This window comes from Sminthopsis crassicaudata, chromosome 4, assembly GCF_048593235.1.
Source record: "Sminthopsis crassicaudata isolate SCR6 chromosome 4, ASM4859323v1, whole genome shotgun sequence".
Taxonomy (NCBI): domain Eukaryota; kingdom Metazoa; phylum Chordata; class Mammalia; order Dasyuromorphia; family Dasyuridae; genus Sminthopsis; species Sminthopsis crassicaudata.
The window spans coordinates 147,368,004-147,387,289 of record NC_133620.1 but is presented as its reverse complement, the minus strand read 5'-3'; the positions used below and the strand labels follow the sequence as shown (position 1 = coordinate 147,387,289).

Below are 19,286 nucleotides of genomic sequence, written 5' to 3'. Positions count from 1 at the left end.
ATGTGCCCTATCAGTATTTTGCTACGTGCTATGACATGCTTTCCTTAAAGAGCTCATAATATTTTTTGGGGGGTGGGATGGGAAAAAATAAACTAGCAATATTTGAAGCAAATTAGGAGTAATATAAGATATAGCAAAATGGAATGTAAGAAAAATTCCTAACTGCAGGACTGGCATTCCATCCACTGTGCCACTTAATTGCTTCTAAGGAAGCATATAGCTACATGTTAATGGGATTGACAGCACATAAAGAAACAGGTACATACACAATAGGTAAAGGTAATAGAAAATGAAGGATTATATTTTTTGGGGGTAAAGGTGGAGAAACCAGGAAAGGCCTGTAAATGATGGGATTTAAATTGAATCTTGTAAGAAGCCATTTGGTAATCATTTTTAATAGAGTTCATAATTATAACATGGGAGCTGATGGGATAACTAAATGGAAGAATATCAAAAGAAAAGAGAGAGGAGAGAGAGAAGAGGACCCAGGACAGAAACTTTAAGATAGTTGCAATACTTGTGTGTGAAGTCAGTGAAGATCCACACTGTGACAGAGGTGGACATATGTAGCATGAAAACCTAGAGAGAAGAGAATATCTAGGAAAAGGTGTTAAAAAATATTTAAGAAGCATGAGAATTAACAAAAATCATTAGATTATGTAAATTAAGAGATTATTAGTAACTTTGGAAAGAGAAATTTTATTTGAATGATGAACTTTGAGTTATTACTCAAAAGGGTTAGGAGAGAATAAGAGGAAAGGAATTGGAGAAACCTTGCATATAGATGACTTTTTCAAAAAGTTTAGCTGAGAAATAATAGCTATTGAGCATAGTATGATAAAAGAAGGTTTTTTTAAAGATAAAGTTGACATAGACATATTAACAGACATTATTGAAAGAATTAATAAATAATAAAAGACTAGAAAATTAGAGTGCATGGATCATTTGTTAAAGTGCATGGATCATAAAGTGCATGGATCATTAAAGTTCATGGATCATTTGTTCATTAGATACTGGTGATACCAGTTGTGGAGAAGAATGATATATGTACGTTAGGAATGAAGGAAAAAAAGTTCTCAGTGAATGGCTTCTATTTTTTTCCTTTTTCCTTTTTTTTTGGGGGGGGGGTGAGGCACTTAGATAAATGAGAGTAGGAGAGGATATTGTCAAAATTGAGAAAAACTGAAAAGATTTGAAATAGCTGCTGTAGATAGTAGATTAGAGAATGGGTTAGAGATAAAGGGAAGAATTCATTTATTGTAGAAAGGATTCACTTGAGTTTAGATAGCATAAATTTGTAGTGGACTAAAACAGCATAAGACTTCTAAAGTTCTTTTTAGCACATTAATAAGAACAAAGAGGAAAATGTTGGGAGTTATTCAGAATTACTGCTTGGTGAGGTATGATCAGTGAAAAGAAAAAAGGAGAAAGGATTTAAGAATAAAGAATTCTATAAGATTAAGCTGGCTCACCATAGGGTTAAGATTAATGAGGGAGAGGTATAGACAGGTCAAAAATGATGCCCTGGGGTGAAACAAGAATGCCCATTATCACCACATATTATTTAACACTGTACTGGAAATGTTGGCTCTAGTGATAAGAAAAGAAATAGAAATTAAAAGAATTAAAATAGGCAATGAGGAAATAAAATTATCATTCTGTAGACGATATGCTGATATACTTAGAGAATCCTAGAAAATCATCCAAAAACCTACTAGAAACAATTCTCAACTTTAGCGAAGTTATAGGATAGAAAATAAACCAGCGGACTTCCGGCCAAGATGGCGGCGTGGAGGCAGACAGCTGCTTGAGCTCCTCGTTTTCTCTCAGAACTTACTTCATGACAAGCCTCAGACTTAATGCTTGACCCAGAAAGAAATCCACACATAATCATCAAGAGAAGACATCTTTGAAAGTTGCCAGAAAAGGTCTGTGTTTGCTCGGGGGAGGATCAATCAGACTGGGCGCAGACTGAGGGCAGGCAAGCCAGAGCGAGACAGGCAGCTCACACAGCTCAGACCGGAGGGGGAGGGGTACGATCTCTGCAGTTTCTGCAAAAAGACTTTTTCCCCAGTGTGGATACTCTGTCTTGGCAGCAAGCTAGGAGCAGCAGAGAGGGTGTAAACACCGGAGGTGAAGATTAAAACCCCAGAAAGCCAGTGTCTCTCAGAGCCCGGCCACCCCCAACCCCCACCTGGACTGACTCAGCAAGTTCTCAGAGCCTCAGAGCACAGACTCAGTACACTCATTGCTGTTCTGTTAGTGGCTCTATGCTGCCCTACCCCCAGTCTGTAGAGGAAGCCCATTAATACCATCCAGCCCCATCCCCCCCAAAACAGACCTATTGTTTCTCTTGTCAATTTATTTTCTTCGATTCCTACTTTGACAAAATGAACAAAAAATTCAAAAGGGCTCTAACCATTGACAGCTTTTGTATGGAGAGAGAGCAGACTTCAAACACAGAGGAGACTAAAAACAGACTGTCCCCAGAGGAATCCCCTAAGGGGGATATGAGCTGCTCCTCAATACAAAAGAATCTCATAGAGGAAATCAAAAAGGCTCTCACAAGAGAGCTGGAAGAGAAATGGGAAAAGGAAAGGGAAGCTTGACAAGAGAGCCTGGAGAAGTCATCCCATGCATTCAAAGACAGAGTGGATAAAGAAATCAAATCATTGAGAAACAAGATTAGTGAGCTGGAAAAGGTAAACAACTCCAAGGAAAACAGGATTAGTGAGCTGGAAAAAGAAAACAGCTTTCTAAAAAATAAAATGGATAAAATGGAAAAAAATTCCATAAAAGATAAAAACTCAATTGGACATTTACAAAGAGATATAAAAAAAGTGAGTGAAGAAAATACATCATTGAAAATTAGACTGGAAGAAGTAGAAATGAATGACTCAAGGAGAAACCAAGAGGTAGTCAAGCAAAACCAGAGAAATGAAACAATTGAAAAGAATGTCAAGTACCTTATTAGAAAGACAACAGACCTGGAAAACAGATCCAGGAGAGACAATTTGAGAATAATCGGACTCCCTGAAAAATGGGAGGAAAAAAAGAGCTTGGACACCATTTTCGAGGAAATTATCAAAGAGAACTGCCCAGACATTCTGGAAACAGAGGGTAAAATAGACATTGAAAAAATTCATCAATCACCTACTGAAAGGGACCCTAAAATCAAAACGCCAAGAAATATAGTGGCCAAGTTTAAGAATCATCAGACAAAGGAAAAGATATTGGAAGCTGCTAGAAAAAGGCAATTCAGATATGGAGGAGCCACAATAAGGATAACCCAGGATCTAGCAGCGTCCACATTAAAAGAACGAAGGGCCTGGAACATGATATTCCAAAAGGCTAAGGAACTTGGTATGCAGCCAAGAATAACTTACCCAGCAAGAATGAACATCGTTTTCCAGGGAAGAAGATGGACATTTAACGAAATAAATGAATTCCATCTATTTTTGATGAAAAAACCAGACCTACATAAAAGGTTTGATCTTCAAATACAGAACTCAAGAGATTTCTAAAAAGGTAAAAAGAAATCTTGAGAACTATACTTCTGCCAAAAAAATATGTAAAGAACATATGTACAATTTGTCTTAGAAACTAGATGTGGAAAGGAAATTATATCATAAAAAAGTGTAAAGTGGTGGTACTACATCTCATGAAGAGGCAAAGGGTAACCTATTGTATCTGAGAGAAAGAAAGGAGGGAGATGAACATAGTGTGTATCAATAGACATATTCGATTTATGGTGAAACTTCTTCCACTTCATTGAAAAGTGAAAGGGAAGGAGTAAGCTAAGGGGAAGGGAATACAGAAATTTCGAGGAAAAGGGGTAAAATAAGGAGAGGAACTTTAAGGTGGGGGAGGGATCCTAAAAAGGGAGGGCTGTTCACAAGTTTAATACTGGGTAGGGGGGTAAGAGGGAAGGAAAGGGGAAAAGCATAAGCAGGGGTTAATAGGATGGCAAGCAATATAGAATTAGTCCTTCTAACCATAAATGTGAATGGGGCAAACTGCCTAATAAAGAGGAAGCAGTTAGCAGACTGGATTAAAAGTCAGAATCCTACTCTATGTTGTTTACAGGAAACACACCTGAAACAGGGTGAGACATTCAAACTAAAAGTAAAAGGGTGGAGCAGAATCTACTTTGCTTCAGGCAAAACCAAAAAAGCAGGAGTAGCCATCCTCTTCTCAGATCAAGCAAAAACAAAAATTGATCTAATTAAAAGAGATAAGGAAGGGCATTATATCCTGTTAAAGGGCAGCATCAATAATGAAGCAGTATCAATATTAAACATATATGCACCAAGTGGTGCAACATCCAAATTCTTAAAAGAGAAATTAAGAGAGCTGCAAGAGGAAATAGATAGCAAAACTATAATAGTGGGAGATCTCAACCTTGCACTCTCAGAATTAGATAAATCAAACCACAAAATAAATAAGAAAGAAGTCAAATAGAATACTAGAAAAGTTTGATATGATAGATCTTTGGCGAAAGCTAAATGGAGACAGAAAGGATTATACTTTCTTCTCAGCAGTTCATGGAACCTATACAAAAATTGATCATATACTAGGGCATAAAAACCTCAAAATCAAATGCAGTAAGGCAGAAATAGTAAATGCATCCTTTTCAGACCATAATGCAATCAAAATTACATTTAATAAAAAGCCAGGGGAAAATAGACCAAAAAATAATTGGAAACTAAATAATCTTATACTAAAGAATGATTGGGTAAAACAGCAAATCATAGACATAATTAATAACTTCACCCAAGAAAATGACAATAATGAGACATCATACCAAAATGTGTGGGATACAGCCAAAGCAGTAATAAGGGGAAATTTTATATCTCTACAGGCCTACTTGCATAAAACAGAGAAAGAGAGGGCCAACGAATTGGGCTTACAACTCAAATTGCTAGAAAAGGAACAAATTAAAAACCCCTAGACAAACACAAAACTTGAAATTCAAAAAATAAAAGGTGAGATTAATAAAATTGAAAGTAAAAAAACTTGAATTAATTAATAAAACTAAGAGTTGGTTCTATGAAAAAACCAATAAAATAGACAAGCCCTTAGTAAATCTGATTAAAAAAAGGAAAGAGAAAAAGCAAATTGAAAATGAAAAGGGTGAACTCACCACTAATGAAGAGGAAAGTAGAACAATAGTTAGGAGCTACTTCGCTCAACTTTATGCCGATAAATTCGATAACTTAAATGAAATGGAAGAATACCTTCAAAAATATAGCTTGCCCAGATTAACAGAGGAAGAAGTAAGTAGTCTAAATAGTCCCATCTCAGAAAAAAAAAATAGACCAAGCTATTAACCAACTCCCTAAGAAAAAGTCCCCAGGACCAGATGGATTTACATGTGAATTCTACCAAACATTTAAAGAACAACTAACTCCAATGCTATGTAAACTATTTGAAAAAGTAGGGATTGAAGGAGTCCTACCAAATTCCTTCTATGACACAGACATGGTACTGATACCTAAACCAGGTAGATCGAAAACTGAGAAAGAAAACTATAGACCAATTTCCTTAATGAATATTGATGCTAAAATCTTAAATAAGATATTAGCAAATAGACTTCAGAAAATCATCCCCAGGATAATACACTATGACCAAGTGGGATTTATACCAGGAATGCAGGGCTGGTTTAATATTAGGAAAACTATTAGTATAAGTGACCATATTAATAATCAAATTAATAAAAACCATATGATCATCTCAATAGATGCAGAAAAAGCATTTGATAAAATCCAACATCCATTCCTACTAAAAACACTTGAGAGTATAGGAATAAATGGACTATTCCTTAAAATAATAAGGAGCATATATTTAAAACCTTCAGTAAACATCATATGTAATGGCGATAAACTAGAACCTTTCCTTATAAGATCAGGAGTGAAACAAGGTTGTCCACTATCACCATTACTTTTCAATATAGTACTAGAAACTCTAGCCTCGGCAATAAGAGCCGAGAAAGAGATTCAAGGAATTAGAATAGGAAATGAGGAAATCAAATTATCACTTTTCGCAGATGACATGATGGTATACTTAGAGAACCCCAAAGACTCTGCTAAAATGCTAATAGAAATAATTCAGAATTTTAGCAAAGTTGCAGGATACAAAATAAATCCACATAAATCCACAGCATTTTTATACATTACCAACATAATCCAACAGCAAGGGATACAAAGAGAAATTCCATTCAAAATAACGGTCGATAGTACAAAATATTTGGGAATATATCTACCAAAGGAGAGTCAGGAATTATATGAGCAAAATTACAAAACACTTGCCACAAAAATAAAGTCAGATTTAAATAATTGGAAAGACATTGAGTGCTCTTGGATAGGCCGAGTGAATATAATTAAGATGACAATACTCCCTAAACTAATCTATTTATTTAATGCTATACCAATCAGACTTCCAAGAAACTATTTTAATAACCTATAAAAAATAACAACAGAATTCATATGGAACAACAAAAGGTCGAGAATTTCAAGGGAAGTAATGAAAAAAAAATTAAGTGAAGGTGGTTTAGCTGTACCTGATCTAGAACTGTATTATAAAGCAACAGTCACCAAAACCATTTGGTATTGGCTAAGAAATAGACTAGTTGATCAGTGGCATAGGTTAGGTTCACAGGGCAAGATAGTGAATAAAAATAGCAATCTAGTGTTTGACAAACCCAAAGATCCCAAATTTTGGGATAAGAATTCATTATTTGACAAAAACTGCTGGGAAAACTGGAAATTAGTATGGCAGAAACTAGGCATGAACCCACATTTAACACCACATACTAAGATTAGATCAAAATGGGTCCAAGATTTAGGCATAAAGAACGAGATCATAAAAAAATTAAAGGAACATAGGATAGTTTACCTCTCAGATTTGTGGAGGAGGAAGGAGTTTGTGTCCAAGGGAGAACTAGAGACCATTATTGATCACAAAATAAAACATTTTGATTACGCCAAATTAAAAAGTTTCTGCACAAACAAAACTAATGCAAACAAGATTAGAAGGGAAGTAACAAATTGGGAAAACATTTTTACAGTTAAAGGTTCTGATAAAGGCCTCATCTCCAAAATATACAGAGAATTGACTTTAATTTATAAGAAATCAAGCCATTCTCCAATTGATAAATGGTCAAAGGATATGAACAGACAATTTTCAGATGATGAAATTAAAACTATTTCCGCTCATATGAAAGAGTGTTCCAAATCACTATTGATCAGAGAAATGCAAATTAAGACAACTCTGAGATATCATTACACACCTGTCAGATTGGCTAAGATGACAGGAACAAATAACGATGAATGTTGGAGGGGCTGTGGGAAAACTGAGACACTGATGCATTGTTGGTGGAGTTGTGAAAGAATCCAACCATTCTGGAGAGCAATCTGGAATTATGCCCAAAAAGTTATCAAAATATGCATACCCTTTGACCCAGCAGTGCTACTACTGGGCTTATATCCCGAGGAAATACTAAAGAAGGGAAAGGGACCTATATGTGCCAAAATGTTTGTGGCAGCCCTTTTCATAGTGGCTAGAAGCTGGAAGATGAATGGATGTCCATCAATTGGAGAATGGTTGGGTAAATTATGCTATATGAATGTTATGGAATATTATTATTCTGTAAGAAATGACCAGCAGGAGAAATACAGAGAGGCTTGGAGAGACTTACATCAACTGATGCTAAGTGAAACAAGCAGAACCAGAAGATCACTTTACACTTCAACAATGATACTGTACGAGGATGTATGCTGATGGAAGTGGATATCTTCAACATAGAGAAGAGCTAATCCAATTCCAATTGATTAATGATGGACAGAACCAGCTACATCCAGAAAAGGAACACTGGGAAATGAGTGTAAACTGTTATTTTTACCTTCTGAATCCAATTCTTCCTGTGCAACAAGAAATTCGTTTCTACACACATATATTGTATCTAGAATATACTGTAATATATTTAACATGTATAAGACTGCCTGCCATCTGGGGGAAGGGGTTGAGGGGAGGAAGGGAAAAAATGTGAATAGAAGTAAGTGCAAGGGATAATGTTGTAAAAAATTACTCTTGCATATGTACTGTCAAAAAAAAGTTATAATTATAAAATTAAATAAAAATTAAAAAAAAAAAAGAAAATAAACCAGCACAAATCATTAGCATTTCTGTATATTACTGACAAAGCCCATCAGCAAGAGATAGAAAAAGAAATTCCATGTAAAGTTACTTTGGACAAAATAAAATACTTGGATGTTTACCTGCCAAGACAAACCCAAAAGCTATATGAATACAGTTACAAAATACTAATCACACAAATAAAGTCAGATCTAAACGATTGGAAAAATATCAATTGCCCATGGGTAGGCCGAGATAATATGATAAAAATGATAATTCAGTCTAAATCAGTCTCCTTGTTGAATGCCATACCAATCAAACTGCCAAAAATTATTTTAGAGAACTAGAAAAAATAATAACAAAATTCATCTGGAATAACAAAAGGTCAAAAATATCAAGAGAATTAATGAAAAAAATACAAAGGATGATGGCTTAGCAATACCAAACCTAAAGCTATATTATAAAGCATCAGTAAACAAAACAATTTGATATTGACTAAGAAATAGTGATGAATCAGTAAAATAGATTAAAAACACAGGACACAATTATCAAGGCCTATAGTAAACTAGTATTTGATAAATCCCCCAACTTAAATTTTTGGAATAACAAACCACTATTTGACCAAAATTGCTAGGAAAACTGGAAATTATGTCAGAAAATCAGCATAGACCTACATTCACTTACAAATAAGGTCAAAAGGGATACATGATTTGGGCATAAAGGATAACACCACAAACAAATTAGGAGAATAAGGAATAATTTATCGATCAGATATTTGGAGAAGGGAGGAACTTATGATCAAAGAACTAAAGAACATTATAAAAGGCAAAATTGATTACATTAAATTAAAAAGGGTTTGCCCAAATAAAACCAACAAAAACAAGATTAAAAAGGAAGTGCAAAGCTGGGAAAAAATCTTTACAGACAGTTATTTCTAATAAAGGTTTCATTTCTAAAATATATAAAAAGTTGTGTCAAATTTACAAGAATACAGTCACTCCCCAATTGATAAATTGTCAAAGGATATGAACAGAAAATTTTCAGATGATGAAATTAAAGTAATTTATACTTATATGAAAAAATGCTCTAAATCATTGTTGTTTAGATAAATGCAAATTAAAACAACTCTGAAGTACTGCCTCACACCTCTTAGATTGACTAACATGACAGGAAAAGATAATGATAAATGTTGGAAGGGATGTGGGAAAATTGGTACACTAATGCATTCTTGGTGAAGTTGTGAAATCATCTACCAGGGGTTCTCAAACTACGGACCCCAGGCCACATATGGCCCACTGAGGACATTTATGCAGCCTGCTGGGTTATGGCAAATGGGCTGAGGGGCGGAGACTGAGGGTGAGTTTTTGTTTTTACTGTAGTCTGGCCCTCCAACAGTCTGAGGGACAGTGAACTGGTCCCCTATTTAAAAAGTTTGAGGACCACTGACTGGAACTATGCCCAAAGGGCTATTAAAGTATGCATACCCTTTGACCTAATAGTACTATTATTGGATCTATATCCCAAGGAATTATAAAGGAGAGAAAAGGGCTTACATGGGCAAAAATGTTTGTAGTAGCTCTTTTTGTGTAGCAAAGAATTGGAAAACGAGTAGATGCCTGTGTTAATTGGGAAATGGCTGAACAAGCTGTAGTATATGAAGGTAATGAAATATTATTATTCTATAAAAATGTTCATAAGCTGATTATAGAAAAACCTACATGAACTGATGCTGAACAAAATAAGCAGAATTAGGAATACATCGTATTCAATAACGGCAAAAATATGCAATGATAAACTATAAGAGGCTTGGTTCTTCTCAATGGTTAAGTGATTCAAAGCAATCCCAAAAGACTTTGGACAGAAAATGCCCTATGTATCCATAAAAAGATCTAAAGAGACTGAATGTAAATCAACACATGCTGCTATGTTCACTTTTATCTCTCCCATGTTTTTTCCCTTTTGCTCTTATTTTTCTCTATCAACATGATTGATAAAGCAATAAAGCAAAATTTTTAATTATAGTTTTTTTATTTACAAGATATATGCATGGGTAATTTTTCAGCATTGACAATTGCAAAACCTTTTGTTCCAATTTTTCCCCTCCTTCCCGCCATCCTCTCCCTTATATGGCAGGTAGACCAATACATGTTAAATATGTTAAAGTATATGTTAAATACAATATATGTATACATATCCATACAGTTATTTAAAGCAATGTGTTTTAACAATAAATAAACTTGCTACAGTATTTAACAAAAATGATGCCCTAGGAAAGAATTCAAGGATTGAAGGTCACAGAGATTGTAAAATATAGGGAAAGATGAGCTGTATATTCTGCAGACCGTAGTCCTGTTTGTCTGGAATATAGAATTTGTGGAGGACATAAGTGAAAAGGCTTGCCAAATTATGGAGAGCCTAAATACCTGAGAAAGGAGACTTAACTTTTGATAGTCAATAGAGTGCTACTAAAGATTTTTGCTCAGAGCCATGCTTTGGCTACATCAATTTTCATAAGAAGTTATATGCTTCCAGAATAGATCAAAGAAAAAAGAGTGGAATCAGAAACATGATTGTTTTTGTTTGTTTATTTTTTTGTTTTGGAGTGGTAGTTTTTCCTTTCCCCCCTTTGTCCCCATTTAATACCATTTTATTTTCCCAATTAAGTGTAAAGATAGTTTTTCCATTTACCTTTATAGGATTTTGATTTCAATTTTTCTCCATTCATCTCCAGACAATCTAATAATAGGTTTCACAAGTACAATCATATTAACTATCTTTCCACATTAGTCATGTTTTTTTCATTAATCATGAAAGAAGACTTAGAACAAAAGAGGAAAAACATATAAAGGGAAAAAAATGCAAAAAGTGAAAATAATATGCATCAATCTGCATCCAGATTCCATATTTTTCTCTACATGTGTGGATAGCATTTTTCATCATGAGTCTCTTGGAATTGTCTTAGATTATTGTATTGCTGAGAAGAGCCAAAGATGATCATCTTGCAGTGTTGCTGTTATCATGTACAGTGTTCTACTGGTTCTGCTCCCTTCACTCTGCATCAGTTCAATGATTAATCAAGCCTGTTTTTTCTCAAATAAGTCTATTCATCATTTCTTTTTTTCTTTTTTTATTATAGCTTTTTATTTACAAGATATATGCATGGGTAGTTTTTTAGCCATTGACCCTTGCAAAACCTTCTGTTCCAACTTTTCCCCTCCTTCCCCCTAACCCCTCCTCTAGATGGCAGGTTGACCAATACATGTTAAATATGTTAAAGTATATGTCAAATACAATGTATGTATACGTATCCATATAGTTATTTTGCTGCACAAGAAAAATCAGACTTAGACTTAGACTTAGAAAAATCAGGACTTAATCTGAAAAGGAAATCAAAAAATGCAAGCGGACAAAAACAAAAGGAAGTGGAAATGCTATGTAGTGATTCACACTCATTTCCCATATTTTTTCCTTTTTTTGAACAAATGGAACTGATTTGGTTCATCTCATTGTAGAGGAGAGCCACGTCTATTAGAATTGATCATCATATGGTATTGTAGTTGAAGTATATAATGATCTCCTGGTCCTGCTCATTTTACTCAGCATCAGTTCATGTAAATCTCTTCAGGCCTTTGTGAAATCATCTTGCTGGTCATTTCTTACAGAACAATAATATTCCATAACATTCATATACCACAACTTATTCAGCCATTCTCCAATTGATGGACATCTATTCAGTTTCCAGTTTCTAGCCACTACAAAAAAGGCTGCCACAAACATTTTGGCATATGTAGGTCCTTTACCCCCTTTAAGGTCTCCCTGGGATAAAAGCCTAGCAGAAACACTGCTAGGTCAAAGGGTATGCACAGTTTGATAACTTTTTGAGCATAGTTCCAAATTGTTCTCCAGAGTTGTTGGATTCATTCATAATTCCACCAACAATGTATCAGTATCCCAGTTTTCCCATATCCCCTTCAACATTCATCATTATATTTTCCTGTCATCTTAGCCAATCTGAGAGATATATAGTGGTATCTCAGAGTTGTCTTAACTTGCATTTCTCTGATCAATAATGATTTGGAGCATCTTTTCATATGGCTAGAAATAGTTTCTTCATCTGAAAATTGTCTGTCCATATCCTTTGACTATTTACCAATTGGAGAATGGCTTGATTTCTTATAAATTAGAGTCAATTCTCTATATATTTTGGAAATGAAGCCTTTATCAGAACCTTTGACTATAAAAATGTTTTCCCAATTTATTGCTTCTTGTCTGCATTAGTTTTGTTTGCACAAAAGCTTTTTAATTTGATATAATCAAAATTTCCTATTTTGTGATTAATAATGATCTCTAGTTCTTCTTTGGTCATAAATTCCTTCCTCTTCCATAGGTCTGAGAGGTAAACTATCCTATGTTCTTTTAATTTATTTATAATATCATTCTTTATGCCTAGGTCATGAACCCATTTTGACTTTACCTTGGTGTATGGTGTTAAGTGTGGGTCAGTGGCTTGTTTCTGCCATACGAATTTCCAATTTTTCCAGCAATTTTTGTCAAAAAGTGAATTCTTATCCCAAAAGCTGGGATCTTTGGGTTTGTCAAACACCACATTATTAAAGTTATTGACTATTTTGTCCTGTGAACCTAACCTATTCCACTGATCAACTAGTCTATCTCTTAGCCAATATCAAATGGTTTTGGTGACCTCTGCTTTATAATATATTTTTAGATCTGGTACAGCTTGGCCAACTTCATTTGATTTTTGTTTTTCATTAGTTCCCTTGAAAGTCTTGACCTTTTGTTCTTCCAGATGAATTTTTTCCTCTAGGTCATTAAAATAGTTTTTTTCGGAGTCTGATTGCTATAGCACAAATAAATAGATTAGTTTAGGTAGTATTATCATCTTTATTATATTCACTTGACCTATCCAAGTGCACTTAATATTTTTCCAATTGATTAGATCTAACTTTATTTGTGTGGAAAGTGTTTTGTAGTTTTGTTCATATAGTTCCTGACTTTCTCTTGGCAGATTCCCAAATATTTTATACTATCGGCAATTATTTTAAATGGAATTTCTCTTTGTATCATTTGCTGTTGGATTTTGTTAGTGATATATAAGAATGCTGATGATTTATGTACATTTATTTTGTATCCTGTTTGCTAAAGTTGTGGATTATTTCTAATAGCTTTTTAGTAGAATCTCTGGGGTTCTCTAAGTATACCATCATATCATCTGCAAAGAGTGATAATTTGGTTTCCTCATTACCTACTTTAATTCCTTTAATCTCTTTCTCAATTCTTATTGCCAAAGCTAGCATTCATTTCTAATACAGTATTAAATAGTAATGGTGATAGTTGGCAACTTTGTTTCACTCCTGGTCTTATTGGGAATAGTTCTAGTTTATCCCTATTACATATGATGCTTGCTGCTGGTTTTAAATAGATACTACTGACTTTTTTTTTTAAGTCCATTTATTCCTATACTCTCTAGGTTTTTTTTTTTTTTTTAATAGGAATGGATATTGGATTTTATCAAGTGCTTTTTCTGCATTTATTGAGATGATCTATATGGTTTTTGTTAATTTGGTTATTGATATAGTCAATTTTGCTAATAGTTTTTCCTAATATTGAACTAGCCCTGCATTCCTGGTATAAATCTACTTGGTGGTGGTATGTTATCCTGGGGACTATTTTCTGTACTCTTTTTGTTAATATTTTATTTAAGATTTTTGCATCAATATTCATTAGGGAGATTGGTCTATAATTTTCTTTCTCTATTTTCAACTGGCTTGGTTTAGGTAGTAGTACCATGTCTTTGTCATAAAAGGAATTTGGTAGGAGTCCTTCATTTCCTATTTTTTCAAATAGTTTATATAACATTGCAGATAATTGTTCTTTAAATGTTTGGTAAAAATCACATGTAAATCCATCTGGTCCAGGGATTTTTTCTTAGGGTGTTAATAGTTTGTTCTATTTCTTTTTCTAAAATAGGACTAATTTAAGCAATTTACTTCCTCCTCTGTTAATCTGGGCAGCATATATTTTTGAAGGTAGTCATCCATTTCACTTAGGTTATCTAATTTATTGGCATAAATTGAGCAAACTAACTGCTAATTATTGCTCTTATTTTCTCTACATTGGTGGAAACTCTCCCTTTTCCTTTTTAAGACTAACAATTTGATTTTCCTCTTTGCTTTTTTCTAATCAAATTTGCCAAAGGTTTATCTATTTTGTTAATTTTTTCATAAAACAAACTCTTAGTTTTATTTAGTAATAGTTTTTTACTTTCAATTTTATTAATTTCTCCTTTTAATTTTAGAATTTCAAGTTTAGTATTTGATTCAGGATTTTTAATTTGCTCTTTTTCTAACTTTTTAAGTTGAAAGCGCAATTCATTGATCTTCTCTTTCTCTATTTTATTCAAGTAAACCTCTAGAGATATAGAATTTCCCCTTATTACCACTTTTGGCTGCATCCCACAAATTTTGGTATGTTGCTTCATTGTTGTCATTCTCTTGTGTGAAATGATTAATTGTGTCTATGATTTGATCTTTCACCCATTCATCCTTTAGGGTGAGATTATTTAGTTTCCAATTACTTTTTCCAAATACTTTTTTGTTTTCTCCTGGCTTTTTGTTGAATGTAGTTTTTATTGCATTGTGATCTACTATTTCTGCCTTTCTGCGTTTAATTTTGAGGTCTTTATGCCCTGATATATGGTCAATTTTTGTATAAGTTCTGTGAATTGCTGAGAAGAAAGTGTACTCCTTTCTATCTCCATTCAGTTTTCTCTAAAGATCTATCATACCTGACTTTTCTGATATTCTATTTACCTCTTTAACTTATTTCTTATTTATTTTGTGGTTTGATTTATCTAATTCTGAGAGTGCAAGGTTGAGATCTCCCACTATTATAGCTTTGCTATCTATTTCTTCTTGCTGCTCTCAACTTCTCCTTTAGAAATTTAGATGCTACACCACTTGGTGCATATATGTTTACTATTGATATTGCTTCATTGTCTATGCTACCCTTTAGCAAGATATAGTTTCCTTCCTTATCTCTTTTAATTAGATCAATTTTTGCTTTTGCTTCATCTGAGATCAGGATGGCTACTCCTGCCTTTTTTTTTTTTTTTTTTTTTACTTCACCTGAAGCATAATAGATTCTGCTCCAACCTTTTACCTTTACTCTCTATATATTACCCTGTTTTAAATGTGTTTCCTGTAAACAACACATTGTAGGATTCTGGCTTTTGATCCAGTCTGCTATCCACCTCCACTTTTTGAATAGTTCATTTCTATTTGTTCAGTTCTGATTTTTAATGAGTTATTTTCTTCATTAAGTTTTTTTTGTTTGTTTTGTTTTTTACTTCTTTCTGTATATGTCCAATTGAGGTTTTAAATGAGTTGCTTTGCTCTATGGAATTTTTTTCCATTTCACTAATTTTTTTAATGAGTTATTTTTTTCCCCCAATTCACAAATTCGACTTTCCTGGGAGTTCTTTATCTTTTCCAATTCACATTTCAGGAAGTTGTTTTCTTTTTCCACTTTATCAAATCTTTCTTTTAATGAGTTACCTGCCTTTTCCATACTCTCTTGCAGAGCTTCTCTTTCCTTTGCCCATTTTTCTTCTAGCTTTCTTTTAAGATCTTTTCTAATTTCTTCTAGGAGAGCCTTGTGTGATGGGGACCAGATTATATCCCCCTTTGGGGTTTTGTCTGGAGACTGTCTGCTATTAATTTCCTCAGGGTTGGAAATCTGCTCTCTTTCTGTATAGAAGCTATCTATAGTTAGAGCTTGTTTTGCTTTTTTATTCATTTTTTTTAAGCCCTTGGGGTCTGCCTTCAAGGCAAGGAAGTTTTGAGCTTCCTCTCCAGAATAGTGACAGATGGACAGTGGCTGTCCTGCAAATGGGATGTGAAGAGTGGCTGACTGTGCAGCAGAAGTGCCACTGCCCTGGGAAGAGTGCCACTGTGCCAGCAGTGTGACTGCCCTTGGAAGAGCCCCGCGCTGTGGGAATGTGGCTGTGGAGCTGCACTATTGTCATGCTGAGTCACTATGGCCAGGTCCTATGAAACTCTGGTGTTTTGGAGTACACTCTACCTTTGATGTTTGTGTAACTTCTCTGCTAATCTACTGCTTTGCAACCAAAGCAGAGCCGCCAGCCTGTGATAAAGTCTTCCCCACAAATTCTCTACCCCCAGAGACTGCACCCCTGCCCTTGATCCACTCAGCATTTGCTAGCCTCCTTGTTCTGTCTCCCTGTCTTTGCTGGCCTCCTCCTGCCCAATCAAGAGAGATCTGGAGATCTTCCAGATTATCTTCTGCTGGCAATTTGTTGTACTCCCAATATTCATGGATTATGCTAGTCAAGTTTAATGTAAATCCTTTTCTATTATTTTCTGTTTTCCATTTCCATATTTCTATTTTCTGTTTTCTATTGTTTGGGATACAGACCTAGTTGTGATATTCCTGGATCAAAGAGTATGCACAATTTTATAGCCCTTTGGGTATTATTCTAAATTATCCAGAATGGGTGGATCATTTCACTGTGCTACTAACAATGTTCCAGTTTTCCCATACCTCTCCAACATTTATCAGTTTTTTTTTTTTTTTTTGTCACATTAGACATCTGATAGATATGAGGTGGTATATCAGAGCTGTTTTAATTTACATTTCTCTAATCAATAGCAATGTAGAACTTTTAGGAAGATGATCATTGCTATAGTCCAAACACATGTAGTAAATAAGTTCTTTTTTATTATGTAATGGTTTCACGGAAAATAGAGTAGGGTGGAAAGATTTGAAAGATGTTGCATAGGTCAAATTGATGAACTTTTATTAAAATTGATTTGATGTGAAAAAAGCTAGAAATATTGCGAAATTATGGAATAAATAGTGTAACTACAGATGAGAATAATGAAATTATAAAAAGATTTGGAGAAAAAATATAATGTGAGTCTAGGCTTGGTACCTACTTTGTGTTTGACAAAGACAATAAGATAATGAAATAATAATGTCTTGTAGGAAGTTGAAAATTCCAGGCCAACCCCCAACCAAAAATTAAACTTGAAATACAAAAATTAAAAGGAGAAATCAATAATATTGAAAGTTAAAAAACTATTGAATTAATAAATAAAACCAAGAGTTGGTTTTATGAAAAAGCCAATAAAATAGATAAACCTTTGGTAAATTTGATCAAAAAAAAGAAAGAGGAAAATCAAATTGATAGTCTTACAAATGAAAAGGGGGATCTTTCCACCAATGAAGAGGAAATTAGAGAAATAATAAGGAGTTACTTTGCCCAACTTTATGCCAATAAATTTGATAATTTAAGTGAAATGGATGACTTCCTCCAAAAATATAGGCTCCCTAGATTAACAGAGGAGATAAATTGCTTAAATAGTCCCATTTCAGAAAAAGAAATAGAACAAGCTATTAATCAACTCCCCAGGAAAAAATCCCCAGGGCCAGATGGATTCACATGTGAATTCTACCAAACATTTAAAGAACAATTAGTCCCAATGTTATATAAATTATTTGAAAAAATAGGGGATGAAGGAGTCCTACCAAACTCCTTTTATGACACAGACATGGTACTGATACCTAAACCAGGTAGAGTGAAAACTGAGAAAGAAAATTATAGACCAATCTCCTTAATGAATATTGATGCTAAAATCTTAAATAAGATATTAGCAAAAAGACTTCAGAAAATCATCTCCAGGATAATACACTATGATCAAGTAGGATTTATTCCAGGAATGCAGGGCTGGTTTAATATTAGGAAAACTATTAATATAATTGACCATATTAATAATCAAATTAATAAGAACCATATGATCATCTCAATAGATGCAGAAAAAGCATTTGACAAAATCCAACATCCATTCCTACTAAAAACTCTTGAGAGTATAGGAATAAATGGACTATTCCTTAGAATAATCAGGAGCATATATTTAAGACCTTCAGTAAGCATAATATGCAATAGAAATAAACTGCAACCTTTCCCAGTAAGATCAGGAGTGAAACAAGGTTGCCCACTATCACCATTACTATTCAATATAGTACTAGAAACGCTAGCCTCGGCAATAAGAGCCAAGAAAGAGATTCAAGGAATTAGAGTAGGAAATGAGGAAATTAAACTGTCACTTTTTGCAGATGACATGATGGTATACTTAGAGAACCCCAAAGACTCTGCTAAAAAGCTACTAGAAATAATTCAAAATTTCAGCAAAGTGGCAGGATACAAAATAAATCCACATAAATCCTCGGCATTTTTATATATCACTAACAAAATGCAACAGCAAGAGATACAAAGAGAAATTCCATTCCAAACAAATGTTGAGAGTATAAAGTATTTGGGAATCCATCTACCAAAGAAAAGTCAGGAATTATATGAGAAAAATTACAAAACACTTGCCACAAAAATAAAATCAGATTTAAATAATTGGAAAGACATTCAGTGCTCTTGGATAGGCCGAGCGAATATAATAAAGATGACAATACTCCCCAAACTAATCTATTTATTTAGTGCTATACCAATCAGACTCCCAAGAAACTATTTCAATGACCTAGAAAAAATAACAACAAAATTCATATGGAAGAATAAAAGGTCGAGAATTGCAAGGGAACTAATGAAAAAAAACTCAGAGGAAGGTGGTCTAAGTGTACCTGATCTAAAGCTATATTATATAGCAGCAGTCACCAAAACCATTTGGTATTGGCTAAGAAATAGACCGGTAGATCAGTGGAACAGATTAGATACAAAGGACAAAAAAGGATACAGCAACCTAATCTTTGACAAACCCAAAGATACCAACATTAGGGATAAAAATTCATTATTCGGAAAAAACTGTTGGGAAAACTGGAAATTAGTATGGCAGAAATTAGATATGGATCCACACTTAACACCATATACCAAGATAAGATCAAAATGGGTCCATGATTTAGGCATAAAGAGGGAGATAATAAATAGATTAGAGGAACAGAGGATAATCTACCTCTCAGACTTGTGGAGGAGGAAGGAATTTATGACCAGAGGAGAACTAGAGATCATTATTGATCACAAAATAGAAGATTTTGATTACATCAAACTAAAAAGTTTCTGTACAAATAATACTAATGCAAACAAGATTAGAAGGGAAGTAACAAATTGG

At 34.0% G+C, this 19,286-nt stretch overlaps 1 protein-coding gene across 1 annotated transcript in view; it reads left to right on the top strand.

The window, feature by feature from the left end:
• ADGB (androglobin) overlaps positions 1-19,286 on the top strand; it is a 259,554-nt gene that overhangs the window by 111,034 nt on the left and 129,234 nt on the right. The window lies entirely within an intron of this gene.